Source organism: Rhea pennata, chromosome 7 (assembly GCF_028389875.1).
Source record: "Rhea pennata isolate bPtePen1 chromosome 7, bPtePen1.pri, whole genome shotgun sequence".
In the NCBI taxonomy this organism is placed as follows: domain Eukaryota; kingdom Metazoa; phylum Chordata; class Aves; order Rheiformes; family Rheidae; genus Rhea; species Rhea pennata.
Window position 1 is genome coordinate 40,238,491 of NC_084669.1, and position 26,888 is coordinate 40,265,378.

General features: G+C 46.0%; 1 pseudogene; it reads left to right on the plus strand.

Annotated features, from left to right (window-relative positions):
* The first annotated feature begins 5,426 nt into the window (after positions 1 to 5,426).
* The window catches only part of LOC134142932 (Ig heavy chain Mem5-like), a 35,816-nt pseudogene continuing 14,354 nt past the window's right edge, over positions 5,427 to 26,888 (plus strand).

A 26,888-nucleotide genomic window follows, 5' to 3' on the forward strand; every position in this document is an offset into this window, starting at 1 on the left:
ATAACCTGGATGAAGGGACAGAGTGCACCCTCAGCAAGTGTGTCGATGATACAAAACTGGGAGGAGTGGCAGACACACCAGAGAGCTGTCTGCCATTCAGAGGGCCCTGGACAGGCTGAAGAGATTGGCCAAAAGGAACCTCATGAAGGTCAAAAAGGGAACTGCAGAGTCCTGCACTTCAGGGTCAGTTACAACCCCAGCCGCACCAGTACAGCCTGAGGGTTCACCCACTGGAAAGCAGCCCAGCAGAGGAGGAACTGGGAGTGCTGGTGGATGGAAGCTGACCATGAGCCAGCAATGTGACCCCATGGCCAAGAAGGCCAATGGTATCTAGGGCAGCATGACAAAGAGTCTTGCCAGTAAGTTGAGGGAGGCGATCCTCTCTGCTCAGCCCTGGTGAGGCCACACCAGTACACATGGAGTACTGTGTCCATCTTTGGGCTTCCCAGTAAAAGAGACATACAGAGCTCCTGCAGTGAGCCCAGCAAAGGGTTACTAAGGTGATTAAGGGACTAGAGCATCTCTCATACAAAGAAAGGCTGTGAGAGCTGGGACTGTCTAGCCTCGAGAAGACAAGACTGAGGGGAGATCTTACCAATGTGTATAAATATCTGAAGGGAGGGTGTAAAGAGGGTGGGGCCAGCCACTTTTCAGTGGTGCCCAGTGACAGGACAAGAGACAATGGGCACAAACTGAAACACAGGAAGTTCCCTCTGAACATAGAGACAAACTGCTTTACTGTGAGGGTAGCAGAGCACAGGAACAGGTTGCCCAGAGAATCTGTGGAGATATTCAAAAGTTGTCCCAATAGTGTGGGTCAACTCAAGGTGGCTCTGCTTAAAGCAGAGGGGTTGGACTAGATGACCTCCAGAGATCACTTCCAACCTCAACCATTCTGTGATTCTGTGAACTTTAGTTGCGCACATCTGCTTGCAGTGGCATCTTTCCTTGGACTGACTTTCACTTCATTTCCTATTTTGCATCAACAAACTTGCTTTTTCTATGCAGAGCTAGATACCATAGGGCAAAAATGACTCAAATCAACAGCAAGAAAGTCTTCCCTCGCCTGACCCCTATCTGTCACCCTCCTTACCAACTACTGCCTGGACAGAGGTCTACAATTACTGGCTATGCCCAGCATTCATAAGCCAGGCAATCATCTCTTAAAGCATCCACAGGTCACTTGCAATTGCCTATGTTAAGCACTGGCATTTTGTGTTGATCAAATTTTAAGAATCCACTTTATTTTGTTAAGCAGTCAACTACAGAAATGAAGACCAAGTTTTGCCAGACAATTGCACTTATTAAACTGTCACAAGAGGTCAGGAAAATCAGTTCCGTTCCTGAAGTGCTTCCGCAGTAGATCTCAAACACCAGCACCTCTGAAGCGCAAGCACCTCTGCTCTGATCCTGTTTGGCTTCCCCAAAACTTCAAAAGGACTCAGTTCCTTAGCATGTTTATTGTGTGCCCAGTCATAGATTCAGGAACAGCAAACAGCAAGTCTAGCACACTGTTCTAGTGATACACGGAAAAGAAATATTGTTACTCGTATGTCAGGAGGCAGTCAATTCTCCACATGTTCTCCTGAGGTGCATGGAATACCCAGCTAAAGGCCTAGCACTACTTACATAATTTAAAAAATGCACAAGCATTAACATCTGATACACTTGAAAAGTTCCTACAGACATGGGTGGCTTCTGGTCAGCCTAGCTGAGACAGGCCACCATATCCCTGTCCTGATTACATGGCCAGCCTTCCACCCTCCTAAACAAGGGGGAGCATGTGCCAGCACCTCAGCTGCCCAAGATCACAGCTCAACAGAAAATTGAGCTTAAACTGTTAACAAAGAGAACTTCTGCTAATCCTAAAAGGCCTGAGTTGGGAGGAGATGTGGGCAGATTTCCTGCAGGGCATATCTGGCACATGTCTGGAGCAGTGATTTCCAGACCAATGACACATGAAGCAAAGGAAAAGAGGCAACACCTAGGGACTACCTAGATGCCTGCCAACAGCCCGACTCAAACACATCTGTCGCTGACCTGGCCCAGCTGCCAACTGCCAATGCTACAGCTCCCCGGCAACTCCAGAGAATGGGGTCTGCAAATGTTCTACAGGTTTGGTCTCATGGCAACCAAGGTTTAGGCAGTGAAGGATCAGGCCACATGGCCATACACCTCAGGCATCCTAGCACACCCAGCCCCATCGTTCAGAGACCAACAAGATGCATGCAGCACGGACAAAGGCCCTGGATGCCGATCTGGAAGCAAGACTAACCCACTGCCAAAATCCAGTCTTTGTTTAAGAAGGAATTGCTCCTCCACTGGGCAAGTCTAAAGGAGACTGGAAAAGAAAAAGAAAAAAAGAAAAAGAAAAAGAAAAAAAAAAAAGAAAAGAAAAAAGAGAAGAGAAGAGAAGAGAAGAGAAGAGAAAAGAAAAAAGAAAAGAAAAGAAAAGAAAAGAAAAGAAAAGAAAAGAAAAGAAAAGAAAAGAAAAGAAAAGAAAAGAAAAGAAAAGAAAAGAAAAGAAAAGAAAAGAAAAGAAACAACAGGAGAGAGAAACTTTATTTGATAACTCACCTGGCTCATCACCATCTTGCCCCACTATTTCCACTCTGCTCAGAATCACTACCCCATCTCAGCCCCTTAAGGTAGCTGTTTCAGATGCACACATTCTCTCACATCCTATCACTGAGTCCCCTCCCGTGTGCAGCACACCACGCAGCCCAGACACCCTGTCCTTGGTCTCAGATGCGCTCCCCAGTGTTGACCTGGCTGTCAGCTGAGGCTGACCAGAAAGAGGGGTGAGAAGGGCCTCTCTGAACACAGTCACACAGAGACATAGAAGCAGCAAAACCCATTGAAGAAATGAAAATTAAAAGAAAGACAGTTTTGGCAGGTGCGTAGAGGAGACTGGGGACCCCTTGTACATGTGCCTGGGGCTCCTGCAGGCCCATGGTGCCTCTGGGGCTGCTGTGGTGTGCTGTGGGTGTGCAGGGCTGTCTCATGGTCTCGGCTCTGGACAGCCACCTTACCTTCTCATTTCCCCACGTGGAGCAGCCCCTGTTTGCCGCGGGACACCCAGGCTGGGCTGCAAGAGCGGGGCTGAGGGGCCCTAGTGTCCAGAACTACACCTCCCAGCGTGCCGCGGGGCACAACATGGCCGCCCAGCAGCCAGAACAAGCAGACTACATCTCCCGTCATGCCGCGCGGCACAGTGTTCTCTTCCGGTCCTCCTCCTGTAGTGCCACTTGCTCCTTTGCAATGCGTAGGTTGTGGCGCTGCCCAGGGCCTCCGCCTGTTTAGGACCTCTTTCGCGACCGGCCCTGATCCTTACCCCTCTGGCATGTCTCAGATCCTCCCCAGGGCTTTCCACCTGGCAAGAGACCAAATAAAGAGTTCTGAGGTGCAACCAAAGGGAAAACCCCAAACCATCAGAGGAAGCCAGGGCAAGCAGAGAGCCATGGGGCACCCTGCAACATACATCAAGGACAATAGGAGAGCTCCAAGACCCAAATGGAGACCTCTGGGGTGCCCCAAAAGGAAACGTGAGCTGTGAAGCTCACTAAAATGTGTACTGAGATCTCCTGAGGGCAAACAGAGGCCTCTGAAGCTCACTGAAAGAGGCCTCAGTATATCCTGGTAGGACCTGAAGGCTAGAAGTCGCAGCAAAGGTGGCTGTAGGATGTGCCACAGGGCACCAAGTGGCCAGTGGAAATTACATTCTGGTATGCTCTGTCTCCATGGAGACTCCATCTTCCACCAATATATGCCCTACCAGCCTGGGTACTTTGCAGGCATCCTGAAGCACCTGAGAACAGACTGAGTGTGCTGAGGGCAAAATCCAGAATCATCTGGGGACTTCACGCAACTGTGACAAGGCCTCAGCGGCCCCCAGAATTAATTGGAAAAGTTTTTGATAGCACCTAGGTGTCCATGGCAATACAAGGGAAAGCCTCTGCAGCCGTGTGAACAGTACTGGAGATTTTGGAGGAATCCTCTTGGATCCTAAAGTAGTTCAAGAGATCTGAGGATCGGCCCCAGCAGTCCTAATATCCTCTGTGTAACCTCCACTGGATACTGCATGCAAGCACCCTTTCCTCTGTGTAAAGACTGCAGGAGTCATTGATATGAGTGCAGAGAATAACATGGTTGTTTATTAGTTAATGCTTATAAATGCTGGTCAGAGCCAGTACAATCTCTTTCGACTTTTAGTGGTCTGCAGTTTGTCAATACAGTGGAGAAGTATTGACTCTTGCTGTTGCAATTGATGTGACAAGTCACTGCATAGCTATCAGCCTTCCCCAGTGTTTTTTCCCCTCAGGGATAGGATTCGATCCTGGTATCTGAGAGGAAAACCCTTGATTGCCCCTGTTTGCATTTCTGCCTTCACCCCAAGACTAGAACCGTGCAAGACACTTCCACAGTTCTCAGGTCACCCATCGCTACAGCAGCCTGACTCTGTGCAATGTGACTGCACGGTAGCACACTGAGACATCAGATCAGAGCACAGAGCTGAATATGAGGTTGCTCAGGGGAAGGTTACAGAACCCACAGAAGGATTCAGAAGTGCCTCTTTAGTGTTCTGGGTTTTACTGGCAATGGATTTAGACCTTGCCATTTAAAAACAAGCTGTTGATCCTGAACCCTGAGTGATAAATTGCAAATGCTGGAAGCCAGTGGTTGCTGGAGGTTTAAAATTTATGGATGTTGTTAGATTTTATACCCTGAGTACTCATCAGTATGTGAATAAACTGTAAACTCTGAATGATAAATACTGAGCCCCACAAAAGAAATTATTAAACCATAGCCCCTCAGTGATAAACCCTAAACAATCAGTTCTAAGCGCAATCCACAGTTTTAAACAATAAACACCAATGCACCGATGATCAGAAAAGCAGTAAAGAGAAACCACAAAATTTTTGCCTGCCAATTGAAAACTTTCCCCTTCATCTGGAAGTGAAGCAGAATAGGAAGGCAGACACCAGAAATACAGGTGGCTGTCCAAGGATGCTAAAGCATCCAGAGAGACCCTGGGACTCTTTCCCAACTACCCTGCCTGTATCTTGTCCCTTCCCAGCCATGCGCAGACCACAGCCCACAGAGAGAAGATTTGGGTATACTGGTATGGAGAGCTCTGGGGAGACAAGACAGGTCCCTCTGCTTCCTGTGCAGGCTAAATGGTGCTCAAAAGGAAGTGTGGTTTCCCCTCCCCACCCAGGCCAGCAGTGACGTGTGGATCCATCTCCCCACTGCACGAAGTATCCACTGCAAAGGAGTTGCTCAGAAAAGGCTGTGAATCTGCCTGGGGTTGGAGGGAAGTCTGAGCCTTCAGCACTGGAAGAACAGGGCATTCATCTGCTTGAGCTCCCTTCAGTCCCACAATTTCCTTCCCCTGCACCATGCAAATTTATCTGGAGAAACCTGTGATGCTCTTCTATCTGCTGGTCTTCACCTTTGCTGCAGCTCCCAAAGGTAAGATCCCCTCATTTCCTGGGAAGAAGACATGGGCATGAATGGCCTTAGCCGTTCTGCATGGGTTTTGTATGCTTCCCTCCTAAGGTACGTCCTCTGCCCAGGACTTGTATCCCTCCAGATTTCTCTCTCCTGCTCTCCTACATGATGTGTGGAGGTTGGAGGACTAATACGATAGAGACGTGACACTGTCCTACTTTTTCTCTGCACCTCACTACCATGCACTGAAGAGCTGTTCACTATCTGCAGGGCTGGGAGGGATGGGGGACCATGCTGGCTCTTCCTCAACAGCAGCTAGGCTGAGTTCTGTCATCCTATAGCATCTCAACCCCCAAATACCCAGTGCACCACTCAACCCTGTCCTGTCCTGCTGTGGGTGGGAATGAGGGGAGCCAAACTGGCTCTGGGGTCAGCTCTAGCTGTGGAGAAGAAAGGGCAGAGGCAAAGGTGCTGTTTTATCTCTTTTTGGTAGCAACCCCAGGAGGTAAGGCAGGTTCCAAAAGGGATCTCAGGAACACAGGGCCATTTCTGTGTTCAGTTATTTCCATGCCCCACTCTGCTCCCCACCCCATGCATTCTTGCTCTGCCTATCCCACTTATCCACATATTGGGGTCCACAGCCTATGGGGAGAAAAAGTGTGTGGGGCAGAGCAGGAGCAGGGACAGCTTTGGAGCTCTTTCTTCCCACCAGAGAGGATAGAATGGAGTTGTGGCTCCCCATACTCCCCTTCCCGGCACCAAATGCTGGGGGATCCCCCAGCTGAATCCCCCAGCTGAACTGATAGTCTGTCATTGATAGGGAGCAACCCTGAGTGAGGAGCAAAACAGATAAAAGGCGGTGATAGGGGGCAGTAGGCTCCCTGCATCCATCCTCATGCTGCTGTGACTGTGGCCATTTATCTTTGCAGAGATGAGCACTAGGTGCAGCTGATGAAGGCCGGAGGGGGGCTGAGAATGCCCAGGTACTTAGTACATCTCTCATGCCAGGCCTCTGAATTTGTATACAAAACTTTCTGATTACAGGTGTACTGGCAGGTTCCTGGTGTAGGAGGAATTGAGTGGATCTCCTATATAAACCACAATTCTTCCACATCACAATATGGGACTGATGAGGAAGGACAAACTATTACCTCAAAGAACAGCTCCCACAGCATATCTCTGGGCCTGTACACACTGTGTTCCCAGGACTCTTCTGCACAGCCTGCAGGAGCCAGGCAGAGCAGTGACAACTGTGGAAGCTAAAGGTCTCTGCCCCTGTGCAGCCTGGCCAGTCCTGGAGCAGTCCTGGTGCAGGACTGAACGCTGCATCCACGAGCTTTCCCTTATCACCTCAAATTTTACGTATCTTTCCAGGTGCCCTTTCCAACATAAAGATGGTGCCATCTGGTCCCAAGGAGAGGAAGGTCTCTGAATTACTCCAGCTCACCTGCACTGTAACAGGAGCACCTCTAGATAGCCCTCGCTATGACTGGAATTGTGTCCGTCAGGCTCTGAGAGGAGAGCTACAATTTCTAGGCTGGATCTATCCTTTTGGGAATAACACAGGCTATGCCCCGGCCTTCCAAGACCGAGTCACTATCTCTGCAGACAAAGCCCAAAATAAGGTCTCCCTGCAGCTGCATGCCCTGACAGCCACAGATACAGCCACCTATTTCTGTGCCAGACAACACACAGTGACACCAATGGAGGGAGGGACTTTACAAATAGTGGGAGGGCTGCTATGGTGACAGGGCCCTTTCTCTGTGTAACAATCACCAGTACTCACACTGGGAAATAGCAGTGAGCTTTGGGATTAAAAGATGTTGGAGCTCCCAACTGATCCATGGCCAGTTGAATTTGCAGTAAAGTTTGGCAATTTTAATAGCAGTTAGAAATAAAATGGCATACATGACTAATCATGGACAGCTCAATCCGCAAATCCCTTACAGAACACAGACTCTTCACTTCCATTCACAGCTTTCCCCATGATCTGTCATGACTGTCTTTTCCCACAGCTATCCTGGTGCTCCTTCAATTTCAGGAGGTTGAGGGAGACAGGGACCCTTCATCCCCCCACTTAAGGTCATCTTTCTGGACATAGAGGCTGTGGAGCTGGTGTAGGAGCCACAAGAGGGCATATAGCTCCTTCTCTGAGTAGCTCCAACTGCCCTAACGGCCCCAATCTACCTGTCCATTCTTCTCCTCTAAAAGGAGTTGCATCTTTGATGAGAAGGTGGAAAAACATGATGGCTCTGGGCACTGCAAGGGTAGACAGTTGCTCTGTCACATGCTGGATCTGCAGGCTGGGCAGTGTCAGTCTGCAGCAGCATGGGCAGAGCCACCCACAAGCCCACAACCCTCTGCTAGTCTGCTGCAGCTGACTTCTGTCTGTTCTGAGACACCAGCCCTCCTGGCCATACAGGATGATTTCTTAGCTGTGACATTGACACTGTCTCTAGGTAAGTCCTGGATGGTGTTTGTTCCTGCACTGATGCTTGCAGAGAGGGGGATGAAAGAGTGTGAGAGTTATTGTCAGCATAGAAGTATATGTTCATGGCAGGTCTCTTTGTGGGACCTTCACCTTCTATCGGGAGACTGGGGCTGAGGTGAGATATGGCAATGTCAAGGGCTCACTCACCCTCTCTGTAGACGCTGTGACAGGATTAGACTCTTTCCTCCAACCCTCAAGTCCAACCTGTGTCTTTCCAGATGCTTTTTCCCAGAGAGAGATGATGGCGTATTGTCACAAGGAGGGGATGTTTTCTGGGCATCTCTTACTTTTTGCATGGTGCAAAAAGAACTGCTGGGACAGAGGGAGTGCAGTGGGAAAGGAGCCAGCAGCTTTTCTGGATGTGGCTGGAGAGAAATGGGGGGATGGGGCTGTCTCTGAAAGGCACAAGCTATGCCAAGTTGTTCTGGACACAAACATCCATCTTGAGAAAGACACAGAAAACTATCAAAGAAAGTAAATAATGGTCAAAAGGGTGGCTTAGGAAGTTTAGATTAAACATTAGGGCAGGTAGAAACCCAGCTCTGCTCCAGCCATGGCTGGGGGCTGATGAGTGCTCAGCATTGCCCCAGAACTGCAATGTGGCCCAGAAAACCACTCACCCTGAGCAGCATGGGCAGAATAATACACATTTTTCTGCCCAATCCTTGCCCACAGTCCCTGACTGGGCCCTGTCCCAGCCTACTACAGCTGGTCTCTGCCAGATCTGGGGCAACAGCTGCATTGCTGGTGCTGCCTGAGTCTACTGCTAACTTTTAGCAGTTCTCGGATCTGGAGGGATTTGGGACCCATAAGGACTCCTCTGTTCAAATTGCTAAAGCTGACTGTGGCAGTCTGTCAAGTCCCCCTCTCCCCCCCGCCCCCCATTTTTTTCCACCCAAGTCTGGATGATGGAAGTTACTTGCTAGAGTTGCCAGGTCTAGCTTGGAGTGAGGCCGAGCATATTCCCGATAGGTGTGCTCACACGATACACAGTTTGCAAGTGGCAGACCTCACAGATAACAAACAGTGAAAACACAGCACTTACACAAGCACAAACAGCTCTCTGGCTGATGAGGATGAAAGTCCATTAGTCATAACTATATACATATATATGTATATACTGTATATACTGTAAATATGTTTATATATATGTAAATATATTTATGTTACATTGTACATGTATACAATGTAGAGTCCTGTGATAACAGGCTCTAAATAATCAGGTCTGCCCAGTAGCTGGCCCCTGGATCCCCATATCTATCAGTTGCTGGTACCTGGACATACACACCCATGAAGTGTGCTGTCCCTCAGTTGCTGGTACTCAGACTTACAAACACACACATACACTACTGTTCCTCCCAGTAATTGGCCTCTGACACCCAGTCTATGCAGTAATTGGCTCCTGGATCCCCTAATCTCCCTGCTGCCTCACACACAGATGCACATACATGCAGATGGGCTTCTCCATTAGCTGATCCAGACCTATGGCCTTACCAATAGCCCACCCTCAGACTCAACCCTCTCTCATGTAGTTAGCTTCGACCTCCTGATCCCCCCAATAATCAGCTCTCAGATTCCCTGGTCTCTCCATGCCCACACAATAGGCACTCATTCCAGGCTCTCCAGTTGATGGCAGCCCAAGCATATGAGCCTTTATGACACATAGACCCTCTCTCCATCTGCTGGCACAACAGTCACACAGACTTTTATGAGGCCCGGTCTTTTCTCCAGCTACTGGCACTTAGACTTCCATGTACACACAGGCTGAGAGAATGGAAAGACTCCTCACCTAGGAAAATATTTAGAAATGAAGTTTAATAAGATGATAGAATAGACTGCGGAGATCAGGTACAGGACATGGCCAGACAAGTAAACTCACCATCCCCTTAATGTACATGCAACAGGCTCCTTTTATCACCTTCTCTGTCTGGTTTCCCACACATGGCTCCCCAATTCATCTTGATCCCTCCCTTTTTCCTTAACACCCTACGATGTCATGTACATTGCCATAATTGTCTTAGAACATCTTATAATAAGTTCTATTAAATATCCAGACCCTTTTCCCAGGATCCCATAATAGATAATCTAGCACTAACCATTCAGAGATGTTTATTAGCTGTGTTGTTGGCACTGGCTCAAGCTGGTGTTTGCACCTGCTTTGGTGCTTGGCTGAGAGGGAAATGCAAAAGTGTGCAAGTGACTTCTGGCATTTGAGAATACATGTGTGGTGTGAATATTTACAGATCTTTCTTTTTCACAGTGAGATTGGAGCCAGGGGAGGTATGTGACAGTGTCCTTGGCTTCATCACCCACCTGAACTCTTGCCTGTGGGAAGGGGTTGGATCCTTTACTCCCAACCCTATTGTCTGCCCGTGTCTTTCCAGGTAACTTTTCCCAGATGGAGATGATGGCATCTGGTCCCATAGAGAAGGTCATCAAATCTCTCAGTCAGTCACACTTTTGTTTGAACAATTGTGCGATTCATGAACAATTGTTTGTTCATTTATAGTAATATAAATATTTGGCATGCCAGACTCCTAATGCACACTCAGAACTCAAAGGTGTCATGAAGGTAACAGAAGAATGAGATCTCCCTACAGACGCATGGTCTGACATCTACAACAGATACTGTCACTTACTTCTTTGCCACTTTGACATAGGGAGGATTGTATCAAATTGGTCATGTTATACATCCTGCTGGTCTGTTCGGGTTGGAAATGTTAAGCAAAAAGAGGCATTTTAGTAAGAAGTTATATTATTGTTTGGGCAGGATGGTTGGAAGGGATTGAGCTACTGGTATATATTGGATTTATGAGCCTCTGAAAGATAAGAATAGAACAAGATATTGAAGAAAAAATTACACAGCAACAAACAAGCTGCTTGACTGCCTCACGTAGCATCATGGGCAAGCCCAGCTGTGCTCTAAAAACATAACTGTGAGAAAACCTATTGGCTTTCCATGATCTAGTATGAATCCATGTATTTATCTCTTGCATTGCACTGAGATATTGCTCATTTTACATCCTTCCCAAATGAAACTACTGTTCCTGTAGACAAATATAGAACCTGGTTTTGTTTGTCCCTGAGATCTGCTGATGTCACCTTCTAAACTATGTTTCAAACAAATTAATTGCAATTTCAGTAAGTCTTGAGGTGGGAAGAAAAAAGAGGTTGCAAAGTTGAGTTTAGTCTTTTCATCTCTTTCTTGAAGCAATTACAAATCAGAGCTTAAAAAGCTCTTAGGGACAGGATTCATGACAGATCCAAGCTATTCTTGGATACTCAGAGGCCATGTGGTGAAATGCACATTGCATAAGTCTCATATCCATTATGATCCAACTTTTCTTTAGTGGGCTCACTTCCCATACAAGTTAGTATCTGAGGATTCTTGCCTCTTTGTGAGTTGTGTTCACGTGTTTCTCTTACTTTCCAAAGTGTAAAAGTGTATTTCTGAGAAATTACTAGCTATTTACTTTCTGTGTTTGTCCTGGATGTCTGTAAGTGCTTGAGTGTAGAAATATTTGTTCTCTAAAAAGTCTGACAGCTTTTCTTATATGATCAAAACTTCTATTTTCTTTACTCTCCCCTCCTCCTCATTCCCTGATGCCTATTTCCAATCAAGCTTGTAATTTTTATCCATGAATAGGGGAAGGTTTCGGAGTCTGTCACTCCAAAGAGTGCTTTTGTTACTCCCCAAGTCTGACACTACCACTATAGATTGGAAACTGGATGCATAACTGATTGAGATGGTTATGATGTTTACTGATTAACCAACATACCCTTAAGAAATTAATAATACCTCAGTAGGCTGATAAACCATTATCATTAATAGTAGTTATATATTCACAATTATAACAGTGCAAGTAGTACTGAGTTACAATTCTACTGTTTAATGTTAGTAATGATACAGAATTGCATTAGTATAAAGAAATCTTATAAATCACACATAAGAACTACAGAATTGCAATTCTATTGTCTTTCCTCTTCCACTTAGTATTAAGGTGCATGTCTATCTGTCTTTACAAATTTATCCCGTCTTACTCCACCCTTCTACACTAAGTCTTTTGGATATAGACCTGCTGGAGAGTCCAAGGGGGTTTACTCCAGTGTGCTGGGGGCTTGGGTCTTCAGTTCAGTTTTACCATAGCCTGTCAACATTCACACTCCTACTTTTGAAAGATCCTCCCCTCTTCTTTGTTTTTGAACCAATGTTATTCCTTATTCCCTACCTTTTCTTTACCTGAATCTTCATTTTTGCTACTCTTGCACATCCTTTTCTCTGTCCAGACTCTTCTCAAATAAATAGCCTACTCCTAATTAGTTATTTCTCATTAGTCCTAATTCTGTTATTTTTGTACCCAAATTTGATATTTCCAACACTGATACCTAGGCAATTTTGGCCCAATATGGTATTACTGATACAGTCATCTAGATTAAGGCAGCCTTGTATCCCAAAACTCCCTTTTGACCCTATGGTTCATGCTGGTTGCATTTCATTTATGTTACTCACTTTTTGGATAGAATTATCTTACTTTAGTCTTGATTCTCCTATCTAATTTTAGTAAGCGTAAGCAGTTTCTCCTCTTGTGCTCAGATAGCTTGCATACCAGAGCAACAATAAAACCCACGTTGTGCCTATACTGTATCTTTGTCCTTGAATTGTTTTCATGGCTCTCCTGCTTCCAGTCAGAGGTCTTAACTAGTTTTGAGGCCTAGAGTCCCAGTGCAACCTCTTTCTCATAGCTATCTATAGAAAGTCCATCTCAGCTGGTAGTTTTGGGGGCATTGGTAAAAGGAGAGTTCATGAAAAAAATCTGGGGTGGGACTTTTCAGGTGTGTGAAAGGACAACAATCATCATTCCAAAACTAGTTTGGAATCTCCAGGGACATCTCCAAAAAGTAGGTCTCACTGGAGATGTGTCCCCTCACACCTGTAATGACCTCTACCTACCTCTACGTCAGCAACACCAAGACAGAAATGCAGAGAAGGTTAACATCAGAAAAGGGGAAGAATTCCACACAATCAGGGCCCATTCTGACAAAAAACCCAGGCCTGCATTTGTTTTGCCATTGAGGTTGTAGACATTAGGGAGAGGAAGAAAGAAATATGTGCAGTAGATGTATCTTTGTATCAGGACAGGAACACCTACCCAAAACAAGCATTTTGGCTAAGGATATAGGGAACCAGTAGTCCCTTCTCTGCTTCCCCTTTTCATCCCAGTTTTGAAGAGCAGAAATAACAGCATCAGTCTTGAAAAGTGAGCAGAAGTTTTAGGGGCAGCTTTCAGATCTGGAAGTGTTTTGGGATGACTCCTATGTTTCTACATCTCTCCCTGCAGCAGAAGGATGGAGTCGTAGAATCACTGAATCATGAAGAAGTCCAGATAGGGAGGGACTCCTGGAGACTGTCTGGTCCAACTTTCTGCTGAAAGCAGGGCCTTAGATTAGATTATCCAGGGCACTGTAAGTGGAGTCTTGAGTATTTCCAGCAAGGGAGATTCTACCACTTCTCTGGGCAACGAATTCCAATGTTCACTTATTCTCGTGGTAAAGATTTTCTTTCGCAATATCCAAATGAAATTTGCCCTGAAGCAACTTATGCCAGGTGCCTCTTGACTTATCACTGTGCACCCCTGTGAAGAGAGTACCTCCATCTCTTCTCACTACTTTTTAGGTAGTGATTAAGTCCCTTCCAGCCTTGTCTATCCTAGGCCGAACAAAGTTATTTCCTTCAACATCAAGTTCTCTAAAACTCTAAGCATCTTGGTGGCATTCACTGGACTTTCTCCAATTTCTCAGTGTCTGTCCTGAATAGTGGAAGCAAAACGAGACACAATATTATAGGCATGACTGAACAAGTGCCAAGTAAAGCAGAATAATCACACCCTGTTATCTGCTGGCTATGTTCTCACTGATGCAGCCGAAGACATGATTTGCTCTCATTGCTGCGGAGGCACACTGGTGACTCATGTTCAGCTCATTGTCCATAAGGAGCCCTGGGTTCTTTACAGAAGAGCTACTCCCCAGCCAGTCAGACCACAGCTGTATTACTACTCAAGATTATCCTGTCCCAGGCATGGGTCTCCTTTACCTACCTCATATTCTCGCCTTTCATTACCAAATGTCCTTATTCAGCCTCAGACAGTGGCCTTTTTGAATGGAGGAAGGTCTGCAAATCTCGCCTTGTCTGTATTGCTAATATGGAACCTGTCTCCAGCAACAGCCATGAATAACACCAAGGCTCTCAGGCTTCAGAAGAGCAAACGAGAGACAGAAGATCTACTAGTATAATGGGGATACAATTTGCTCCTTGGAAACCTTGGAAAATGTGCAGGTATTGGAGCAATGCTGTGAGAAAAACCCTGCAAATAGTTAACAAGACGCGAGGACAAGGGAGAGGGAAAAACAGCACTGCCAAGGATAACTACCTCCAGCCAAATAACCTTGATGAAACCACAACACTTTGAAGAATGTGAGAGGTAGGCAAGACAAAAACAGCAGAATAACCCAGAAGTGACCTTAGGTTCATTAAGGCCTATTAACATGTTAAACTACACACCCCTAAATGAATAATGAGATGGAAATGACATGATAATGATGTTACTGCCTCTTCTCTGCTTCCTATGCTAATTAACAGGAATGTGAAAGTGCAAGCGCAGAGAGAATACCTGATGTAATGAAAGTGTAACCAACAGAAAAATTTGTATAAAGTTCTCCCTGAGAAGTGTGTATAAATAAAGAATGAGAGGGGGAGAAGGTGTGCTAGCTTTGTGAATTTACCACCTAGCAACCATCTCTGTGCAGAAATGAAATAAACAAATAGCTCGACCCTGTGTGTCTGTTGGGTGCTTGCACACTGGGTAACAGAACCCAGGTTTGGGACAACACATGTACATCTCTTGGCTTGCTGGACAGACATCACTTGAATAATCAGACTGATGTCAGAGGCTCATGGTTTGACCTTTGATATGTTTCTGTATAGTTGTTAGGGATATAACTTGTGTTAGATGAAGCACAATTAGGCAGGTGTTATGAAAAACCATGTAACCAACAGAAATGACAGAACTTAACTTACACAAGAGTGCTTGCATAGTGACTTAGTGCACCAATCAATGAGCAGCAGCTTAGAGCGATTACACTGACTTGTAAAGGTCAAACAATCTGGAAAAGACTCTCCACCTTATAAAACTCATCCACCTCAGGCCAAAGGTGGGCAGAAAGACTCTACCTGTAGGAACACCTGACCATGGAGGTCTTCAAGGGACACCTGGGACCCAGCTTTCATAGTCAGAATCATGCTTAACATCCTGCCTAACATGCTTCTCTAGAACACTGACAACCACTACTCTTGTATGTAAGGAAAGGAGAAGCAGAAGCAATGGCTTTTCTGTAACTTTGTAGTATTTTTTGCATTATTGATCATTTTCTTCCCAGAGGCAATAAATATTCAAACATATTCATAAGGATCCAACTATTGTGTAGCAGTTAACACAGTGTAACCTGTACTAGCCTAAACTGCAAGAGCACCTGCCCTTCTGTATTTGCAGAAAAGCAATCCATCATATACCATAATTACAGCATAAAAAATGAGCAGTGCAGTTAAGTCCTGTAAGGGCTTATTTTTCATACATTTTATACCACTTTTAATCCACTTGCAAATGTATCTTTAAGTTTCAGTATTCAAACTTACAGCAAACATGCAAAATGAAGATCTGCTCATATTTGCAGTCAAAAAGTCATTTCTACAGACTGCCATGAGATCAGTAACTATAAGTTTGGTTAGATTAGGTGACAAAATGTTTGTCTCCACATACACAAAGGAGCACAGAAGAACAATGGCAGGTGGAGGAACTTGAATATTACTCTGATACAGCTTGTCAGGCCTATCACAGGAGAAGGATCATCCACCCATAAAAGGCTCTCTCCACAAACACAAAGGAGCCACAATAGCAGGTGAGGGAGCCCTAGTAACCCAATCAAAGAAAGGAGCCCCAGTCCCCCCACCTAAGGGCTGTCACAGGACAGCCATCTGCCCCATGGACTGGAAGGTACCCCTCGTGATAGATTCACAGGAGCAGCTCTTCAGAATGCCCTAAGGATTTCATTTCTAACTATTTTCCTGAGTGAGGAGCTCTGTGTGCGTATGTGCGTATGAAAGTCTGAATGACAGCAGCCAGAGTGGGACCATGGGTCACAGGGACCTATGTGTCTGTGGTGCGAGCTCCTGGGTAGACCAGAGGAAGTGAAAGCCAGTATCAGTAAATGGAGTGGGACCATGAGTCACAGGAGCCCATGTGTCTGGGGTGCAAGCAATGGGAGCGAGTGAGGGTACACATGTCAGTGTGTGATTGCTAGCTAATATCAAGCCAGACTAACCAGTAAGTAGGTTAGGTGATTTGGGAACTAGGTATGTGTGTGTGTCTCTGGGAGTGAGGCAACTGTGAGTTAGTAATCAGAGGGACCAGTAGGTCTGGGCCAACTGCCAGAGAGACCATAGGGTCTGGGGGTGGATTAAGAGGACCTGTCTGCCTATGTGTGTGTATGTCCATGTGGGAGGCAGCTTGACATAGCAAGCCATCTTGCTATGGCTTGCTATCTAGTCACAGATAGCAGGGCCATCTCATGGATGGAATGTATGTCTAAGGCCAGCTACCAGGGACAAGTGTTTGTACTTGCAGCTGGAGTTGGGCTGCGAGCCTTAGGGGGTCTTAGGGGCTCATATGTCCACCAGCCAGCAACTAGGGAGACTAGGGATCTAAGAGCGAGCTACTGGATGGACTGTGTTTAATATGAGCTATTGGAGAGATACACACTCTATATATCTATATATTTCCCACTAACAGATCATCATCTTGACCAGCAAGAGAGGAGTGCCAGAGGAGGCTGTTGATGCTATTTGTGTGCTGAATGTTTTTGTCTGTGTTGTTCTGTGTGACCAGCTGTGTGTATATGTTTATTGTATACAGGAGTTTATCTGTGTGTCTGTTGGGAATACATGCTCAGCCTCACTACTGGTTGGACCTGAGGACATGGAGCTGTGGCGAATGTGTGTTGTCATAACAGATGTCCAAAGAAGGACAAAAAGGTGCCTTTCACCAGAATTAGATCTGTTCATATTTTAAATCAGCACCTTCCCTGCAGGACTAGGAAAGTCAGCTTTGAACATTTTTATGAGCTTTTAGGGCATGGTTCTGGCCATACTTTGGAAGGGATCTGAGTGAAAATCAGTATTTTCCCCTTGCTCCATCTCTGATATGCAAGAATGTACATGTGGATTTTTTTATAGGCTCAAATTGGAGGCAGGGGGAAGAGCATTTTTTTCCTTCACTTTCAGAATTTAATGGGTGCAAAAGTTTATGTGCATGTATATATGCAACACAAATATATGCTATATATGCTATACGTGCTATATGTATGAGCATCTGTTTTAAAGCACTACTGCTTTGGCCAATCATGACTATACTATGCCATTGCTTTAGTCTTTTCCTGAAAACTCATGGCTGTACAACACACAAGTATTGGTCAACACTGCTTTAAAACACTAAAATGCAACTCACATTCAACTCAGCCTTTATGAGATAAAATAGATCATCAAGAAAAGTATGTGAAGGGGTATTCTTTAGGATGTAGAAATATAGTTTGGGCTGGTGACAAGCTTGTCTGGAGTTCAGTAATTACTATTCAGCAGTTACAGAGGGAGGAAAAGGAGGACCTATTTATTCTGGGAATGCCTCAGGTCCTTACCCTCAGTGCTTTATGTGCTCAGTTCTGCTGCAAATACGCCATGCAGCAAAAGTCTATGGAAAGTTGTGACTGCAGAAAAAGAAGAAGGTTTTTAACTGCTGGTAGCTAAATGTATCAAAAAAATTAAAACCCCACAAGCTCAGAAGTGGGGGAATGGGTGTAAAGGAATTAGTAAGATGACTGAAAATTCTGCACTATACCCATTAGAGAATACAGTACTGCAGGGGTGATTGTATTTGCTCCTCTTTTCTTCAGTCAGAATAGATAGGCCTACTAAGATTTCCGTGTAAGATACAATTAAGCATTACCAAAACAGTTTATTTGAAGTTTCTACTAAAAGATTTTTTTCTTATGTGCTCTTCCCCCCCCTCCCCTTTTTAAGATTAACTTAACCATTCCTCTGCCTGTCAGAGCCAGAACACAAGCCTCCTACCTAGTTCCCCGGCACCTCTGTCTTTGCCTCAAATAAAAGAAAACAACATTCTGGTTACTCATATCACGTCACAAGGCCGACATTCTCAATACTCTACAAGCCACAGCAGATATTAGACTCTTTGCCCTCTTGCTCAGTCCTCTACTGCTATCTCAGAAAGCCTTAGCTGATGTTTGAAGAGCAAAAGCGAACAAAACAACTTTTAGCATTGCTAGGAGCAGAAGGGGGGATAGTAAGTCCTTCAAAAAAGGAACTGCTGCTGACAACATTCTCTCCAGCACAGCCACAACCTCCTGAGAGATGAGAAAGTTCTGTCCTTCCTGTTCCCAGCTGCACCATGCTGAGCAGAGCATTTCCGTTGTGATAAACAGAGCCAGGAAATAAAGGAAGCAATCTACAACTCTGACTCAGAGCACAGCAAAGCTCCTCCCCAGCTGATCTAACAGTAAGAAGCCTGCACAAGGGCAATGCCTCTCTTTATGCCTCTCCAAGCTGTTTGCACACTCCTAAAGCTTCTGGTGTCGCTGACACTTCTTTCATTCCTTCAGAAAACACAATCTTTTTATCCTCCCCATATTGTTAATGTTATTTCTTTGAAGAGAAGAAAAAGTTCAGACTGTGCCCAGGAAAAGAGCAGATACATGGTCTGCTCCTACAGGCCCCCAGTGACAGACTTGACCATCATACAGCTTAAATCAGACAAGCAGTCATGCAGATAAGGAGTCTGGTATTAATCCAGAATGACCAATTCTGCAGAGAGAGGCAGGTTTGGAAGTGCAGTCTAACATCTTGTCCTAGCCACACAGCATCAAAGCACACACCCTTGCTCCCCCATGGTGGCCAAATGTAAGCACCACAGCTGGTGGCAGACTTGATCCTACATGGTACCACAGACTTCGAGGCAAAGGAGGGGGCACAATAGCATTTGCTGAACAGACCGGCAGTAACAGCATTTGTGCAATGCAGAATTTGCAGCACAGCAGAGGTACCAGGAGATGGATCTGCCCATGAAGCAGGAGATGCTGCTGGACTAGGACTGGGCTCTAGGGCCAGGCTGACCAGTGTCCCATCACCCATCTCCAGTACCTGCCCTCCAGCCCTGCCTGGGTCGGGGCATCCAAGAACAGGCTATGCCGCCCTGCCCAGCACAAGCATGAGGCAAGATACAAGCCCAGTCCCGTCCCGTCCCCCCCCAACCAATAGAGCTCTCCCTGCCCAGAGCACCATGGGGCAGTGGGCAATGTCCTGCAGTGCCTGACTGTGCGATGCTCACCATATGATGCTATAGAGGATGTCCTGCAGGAGATGGAGGTCCAAGAGTCTGTTCCAAAGGAGTGGCAGGGTCAGGGAGCTGCAGAAACTCTCTGATCCTTTCTCAGGCAGTGCCTCACTTCCTACAGGCAGTTCCACATCTGCCCTCTTTACTTCCTTCCTCACTGGGTGCTGAGCTTCACATTCCCCTTGCCTGTATGACCCAGAGACTCAGAGGTGCTGTGCAGGGGTCCAGTTGCACCTGTAGTCAGCATTTCTTGCTGCTTGCAGGTCCGCAAGGAGACTTGTCCAGAAGGAAGCCCAGAGCTGGGTAGGGTAAACACATTGTCTGTGAGAGATGGATCTGAAAGGATTCGCTTTTCCCTTACTGGAAATTGTCTTTGGAGGTGGAAGTGAATTTACCAAAGCACAACTGATAATTTTCCAGATGATATATACAGGTAACCCCAGGAGAAATATGCTCTGTACTGAATATGATATGCTACTTTGAAAGCAGGTCTCATGCTCACAGATGCTATACTCGCCCTTCATGTCCCTATCCCTTGCGCACCCACAACTGTATCCTCTTTCCTGCCCTGGTGGAAATGACAAACCTCCCTTGCCCAAGGCCCAGAGCGTCCCTTCCTGTGTCGACTTCTCTCATTTACTATTGAGGGCTCATGTTCTCCCCCTGGGGCAGTGAGGATCCCAGCAGTTCCTGCTACTTGTCCAGGGCTGCTGTTAGCTGAACCTCAGTCTGCTCTTTCCTGCCAGCCTTGGACGGAAATGCACAGCTAAACTGAGAAACAAGCTAGGTCCACTGTGCAACACAGTAGCTCCTGGGTTTCAACAATCAAATATCAAGCAAACAGTTCTAACTCTTTCTCAGGGAGAATTTTTCACCAACCCATGCACAAACTATTTCCTCCCGCACAATTGGTCCTGTCCTCCTCAAAGTACTATTGGAGCCTTCTCCTCCTAAACCTCTATGAAGTGCCTTCACATCACTCTTTTCTCACAAGCCTCAGTGATCACCGCGCAGGCACAAAGCAGTCTCAAAGTCCCACTCTCATCCCAGAAGCTGCTCTACTGTTCCTCCCTTCTCTTGAGAAATGCCTGGTCTGCATTTTCTGGGGAGGCAGGGAGGAAAACAAGCAAGTTAGCAGCTGTCCCTGTGCTCTAATGTTTGTCACGTATACCACAGTTACCTACATCACGGTTTCTGGAGCTCTTGCAAAGAGAACCTGAAATCCACGTCTAACCTCATGCACCAATAAAAGGCTCTCAAACATTCGATGTTCCTGACACACCCTGAAGTATCTCCCATAGCCGGTAACAGCAGAGGTGCCATTCATGTAGTCTTTGCTGGCGACTGCCAGCCTTCGCCTTCACCTCTTAAGTCCACTGCTCCTTCCTCTTCCATCCACACTTCTCAAGTGCTCTAATTCCTGTTCTTAAGCCCATTTGTTACACTCCCTCTTTCTTTAACCATCCTGCTTTTCCTATCCCTGTCTTGGCAACTCTTCACTCAGTCCATAACTTCCTCATGCCTGTCTGGAAAAGCCAGGAAGACACAAGATGCAGCCACGGAAAGTTATGCTGCTTGGTCATCTGTGTTGTGAGAAGGCTGAAAGTTTCTCAGCAGGAGGGAGAAGCCAGTTTCAGGATCCAGGAGGCTGTTAACAACATGTTTGTGGCTGGAAACAGGAGGACCAGAAAGCAATATTGTGTAAAGTTAAAACCATGACAAAGCTGCTGTTGAAGACTTGAGTCAATAGGTGCAATGGGGAAGCAGCACAGCAGGTGTGTCCCTACTACCAGGAGAAATTTGCATATTCTGCTTCTGGGAGAGCACCATCAAGGTTGCCACTCATTTGTACTTGCACACCATGGATCACCATGGGGGAGAAGCCCACAGGGCATGCACCTGACGCTGCAGGTGAATTATGTCATTGGGCACAGGTATTCCTGCCTTTCACACCACTTGCTCTTGTGCTTTGGCCTTTGGGAAAGCCTTCTGCATGGCTGCCGTGCACATCAGAAACCACCTGCTCAGTCTGTACTCTGGGTAATGTCTCCCTTTGTCCCAGCCCCATGCAATCCATGCCTCTGTTCTGCCATGACATCACAGAACAACAAGGCTTCTTGAATAAGAACCTACTCCAAAACCTCTTCAGTCCCCCTAAGGCCAATGTCTCTGGGCTGATGTCATGGTAAGGGTGCTATTCACAGTAATGCTGTGGACTCCATCTCTGCTACACATGCAAAAAGGCAAAGACTCCCAGAGAATCTCACTGGTTGAAGGGAACCCTGAGGGTCTCTAGTGTGATATCCAGATCAGAGTAGGAACATTGCCATCACTAGACCAGGGCAGCTGCGGCTGTACTTAGCCCAACACTGAAGGTATGCAAGATGGAAATTCCCCCCACCTCTTTGGCGACCTGTTCCTGGGTGCAACACCCTCCTAGGGGAAGAAATTTTTCCTCATGTTCAGTTTGAACCTTCCAAGTGGCAATTTGTCACTGTTGCCTCTTCTTTTTTGTCTTCCATTAGTGAGAAGAATCTGTTTTTATCATCCATGTAACGACCCCTCAGGTGATTGTAGGCTGCTACGAAGTAGCCCTTGATCCTCGTCCTCACCAGACTCAGCTAGCCCAGCTTCCCCCACATAGGCTGTGTTCCCCAAGCCTAAAACCATCATGGTAACGCTCCACTTGACTCTCTCCATTTTATCTAATGCTTTCCTGAAGAGGGAGACCCAATACTGAATACAAAATTCCAGATGAGGACCTGCCATTATCGCACGGAGTGCAACAATACCTTCCGTCACTCTGCTGGGGGCTCCCTTCCTGATTTTTTTTCCTTCACTTTCAGAATTTAATGGGAGCAAGAGTTTATGAGCATGTATGTATGCAACACCAAAATTCTACGTGTCCCAAGTGAAAGAGTCCAGGAAGGAAGGAAGGTAGATAAAATGACTCTTTGGTACCTTATCAGCTATTCACTTTAGGCTCTCTCATTTCTAGATATTCTTTCTCATGTGCAGAGAGAGGTCTCTGGGATAGAAAAGATTTCAAAGTCAGATGCCCACATCACTGACAACAGCTGAGCTTGGCGTTGGCTGCAACACACCCCTAGGAAAGACCTGGAATCTACCTTTGCTAATATGCTTTCATGAGAGTCCAACACAGTGCTCTCTGTGGGACTGCTCTCTCCAACAGCTGCAGGCACAGCTACTTTCGTACTTCTGTAGCAACAGGAAGTTAGAAAATTGCACAGTGACTGCTGGGAAGAGCAGTGCAAGAATGGACGAGGAGACTGAAACATTATCAGAGTTTTTGACAGCTGAGTGCAAAACCAGTTTCTTCCCAGGCTTCTCAGGCAAGTTTGACTTTCCTTGAAATGGGTGCAGGGATACGTCATGTTCTTCGGGGAGTCCCACAAGTTGCATACGCAGCCACCGTAAGTCAGCCTCCACTTCCATTCTCCGCGTACACCATTTCAGAAGGTCCATCGTATCAGAAGCTGAACTGGAGAAAAGTTTTTGCTTCTCAAAATGACTAAGTCTTTTGTCTATATTGTTAGCTCTGACTCCATGTGACTCTATACATGTCTGTGTTTTCTGAGGGGTCAGTATGCCCTTCTGTGTTTGGAAGTATTCTGCACGTAGATTTTTAGGTGAGTGCCTCTGCATAAACCACTGAATACATCCCTGTTTGTGTACATGTTCACAAAACTCTGGGATTTCTTCCCGATCACACAGAAACTCAGGAGGAAACCTGAGCCCTAAGCATTTTACTTTGGAGTCTGGTTAGATTGCTACATAAATAGGGAAGAAGTATAAAGTAAGCGTGAAGACTAGCTGGAGATGAAGAATTATGCCAGGAGTCAGGTTGCTTTTTCCTAGAAAGAGGCAGATGACCCTTTCCTGTGAGGTCTAATGGTAGTCAAGCAACTATGATCAAACAAGCCATCTACTATGTCTCCTCCAAGCCCACCTTTATCTTCCTTGAGGGAAAGTCCTCTCCCCTCCCCTTCCTTCCCTTTCTCTCCTCTCCTCTTTCATCTCCTCCTTTCTCTCTTTCTCTCTGTGAAAAACAACTCAAGGAGAAGTCTTCAGTACTGATCAGTGGAAGGCACATAATCTAACCATTAACCCTAGCAGCTTACTAGCAATTCTTGTGTACCTCCATTTTTTAGGGGTGCAGCAGGATATATACAGAAAAAGGACAGACAAAAGGACTCACAATAAAAGAGGAAAGAAGAAACAGACTTGTGGTTTGTGGGAGGGCTCTGAACACCAAACTGTTCCTGAAAGCAGCCAAAGACCTGGTGTAGGAGAAGGGAAACCGTTGGCATCTCAGACATGTGATGACAGATGTTGTGAGCTCTCACTGCCCTGGGAGGAATCCAGACTGAAGGGAATAACAATAAATGCTCTAGGTGACCCTGCCTGAGCAGGGAGATTGGACTAGATGATCTCCAGAGGTCCCTTCCAGTCTTACCGATTCTGTGATTCTGTGGCAGGGACAGGAAGGAAACCCGTAGGAACATCATTCTTTCTTTCATTGGGAAGGAAATGGTCACTTCAAGAACATAGAGGCTGATATTATATCACTGCCTTAAATACTTTCCTGGGGAGGGGGTGAGGCAAGAAAGAGAAGGGTTCCTTTAAGGGAATAGCAAGGGGAGCAACAGATGAAAGTGCACGCAGGCACTGTACATGGTAACTGTGGTAATATTAATAATCAGATCAAGTAACACAGTACAGAATCACATACAATTATGAACAAGATGAAATATTGCTTTTTTTTTCTCCAGTAAGTCAGGACTGAGTTTTGGGATTCACAAAGTGCCCTGCAGCTTTCTGTCAGCCTTACCTGAAGTTATCAGATAAATTTGAAAGACTGAATGAAAAGCCAGCTAGTTAACCTTAGCAAGCAATATTCCCCAGACACTCAAACAAAAAAGACATTACAAATAAGATAACTGCTGCCAAGCGGTTAAATAATAAGACATACAAGATTAGAGAAATTAAAACAAACAACAAACATAAACAAACAAAAAAGATAAACATGAAAAGGGCTTAAATAAGAAGACTGGCAGTAACTTATATGAAAGAGGAAATATCAAAGATCAAGTACTGTAACCAAAACAACTAGAGCAGCCTTGGCTGCGATGACCATGAGATGGTGGAGTTTAGGATCCTGAGAGGAGGGAACAAGGCAAATAACAAGATCACAGCGCTGGACTGCAGGAGAAGAATCTACTTGAAAGAATCCCATGTGCCGCATGCAAAACAGTCTCGACATGTAAAATTTCTCTTCTTCTAATTTATTGTCAGTTAACATAAATTTTAATTACTGGTTCAAGTATTGAGACATGAAGACATAAACAATTAAGCAAACAATTAGGGAAACACCTTTCTTTTCTCTTCCCCAGGCTCAACTTCACTCTTGTCTCAACTCTTTTATTTTTCGCCACACATAACATTCAGTCCCTCCCAATCTTTTTAGTGAGGCAAAAGTTGGGGTTGTGCGCATAATAGCTTCTTTCTGCAGCTCCTTGCTTCTCACTCTTCTTCCATTGCTCTTTGCATTATACTATTCATCTGTTCTGCCATGGGTTCCCCCATGGGCCGTAGTCTCTTCGGGGCTGCCCCTGCTCTGCCGTGGATTTCTCCACATACTGCAAACCCCTCAGAGATATCCCTGTTCCAGTGCAGGCTCATCCATGGGCTACAGTCCTTGAGGGGTGTTCCTGCTTTGTCATGACATATCCAAAGGCTGTAGTCCCCTCAGAGGGGTACCTCCTCTGGCCTGAAGTGCCTCCTTCCAAGAGTGCATCTCCAGCCCTCTCTCTAACAATGTCTCCTTCCATGTGTCTTTTTTTGGTGTCTCTTCCTGTGTCTTCTCTCACATCTCCTCCTGTGTTTCATGCCTCTAGCAGCTACCACCCTTTCTTAAATATATTTGAGCAAAGGTGCAATATGCCCCTTTGCCTGGATGAAAATTTAGAAGCAGTATGTTGTTTTCATCTGTTTCAGAGAGGGCTGAAAGCAGTTGTGGCTGGCACAGGGCAGTTCATGATCTCCCACGCAGGGATCCCTGAAGTCCCCCGCTACCAAAACCCTGAAATTTATGCCCACTACACCATGCAAGATGGTCCTGGAAAGGACAGGGTTGCAGGAGAGCTGGTGGATTTTCAAAGATCAGCGTCTCCAATCTCAAGAAGAGCTCATCCCCACATACAGGAAGCCAAGCAAAGGTGTCAGGAGGCCTGCATGAGTGGACATGGAGCTCCTGACTAAACCCAAAGACAAAAAGGAAGTGTACAAGTGAAAGCAGGGTCAGCAGACTAGAGAAGAATAAGGAGACACTGAGCACACAAGGACGAGGTTAGGAAAGCTGAAGCCCACCTAGAGTTCAATCTTGTGAGGCTTGTGAAGGACAACAGGAAAGACTTCTATAGGTACATCAGCAGCAAAAAGCAGTCTGGAGAAAATGTGGGCCTGCTGCTGAGTGGGAATGGGGACCTGGTGAAAAAGGACATGGAAAAGACTGGAGTACTCAATATCTTCTTTAATGCAGTCTTTGCTAGTAGGAGTTGCCTTTAGGAGTTGCAGGCTCCTGAGATCACTGGGAAAGTCCGGAGCAAGAAAGATCAAGATCCTTCTTGGTAGAGAAGGATGAGGTTAGGGAACATTAAAACTAGGTGAACATACACAAGTCTATGGGACCTGAGGGGCTGCACCCTCACGTGCTGAAGGAGTTGCCCAATGTCACTGCAAGGCCACTCTCAATTATCTGTGAAATGTCATGGTGATCAGGGGAGGTTCCTGAGGACTTGAAGGAAGCAAATGTTACTCCTATCTTCAAGAAGAGAAAAAAACAGAGTCTGGGGAACTACAGGCCAGTCAGCCTAACCTCAATCTCTAGGAAGTTCTTCTTGAGATTGGAGAAACTGATCCTGGAAATCATTTCAAATATATGAAAGACAAGAAGGAGAACAGGAGCAGTGAGTCAGAGTGTGACTTGCCTAGGGTGGCGTGAGGTATGGAGATACAGAAGAAGAGGGGTTTGAATGCACTAATGAGTAAATGCAACCCCCAGCCCAGCAGGATGTACAAGTTTGCCTTCCTCTGAGCACAGTCAGGCTAGCAACCCCAGGAGCTTCTGGCAGGGACTTGGCCTGGCAGCCTGAAGGGGATAAAAAGGCAGAAGCTAAGAGCTGCCAGATTTGTCTTGCTGCACATGCTGAGCTGAAGCTGCACAATGCTACCTGCTCTAAGAACCCTGATTGTACAAGGACCCTTTGGCATGGCCAGCTGAGCACCTAAGACTGGTAGAACAACCACAATATTTGTCTTGTTGCAAATGCCCAGTTGCAGCTGTGGAGCATTGCCTGTCTTGGAAACTCTGACTCTTTGAGGAACCTTTGGTCCAACCAGCCAATAATCCTTGACCTGTGTGAATGAGTGTTTCCCCCTGCATTTTGATCGTTTCTTCCCTCTACTTC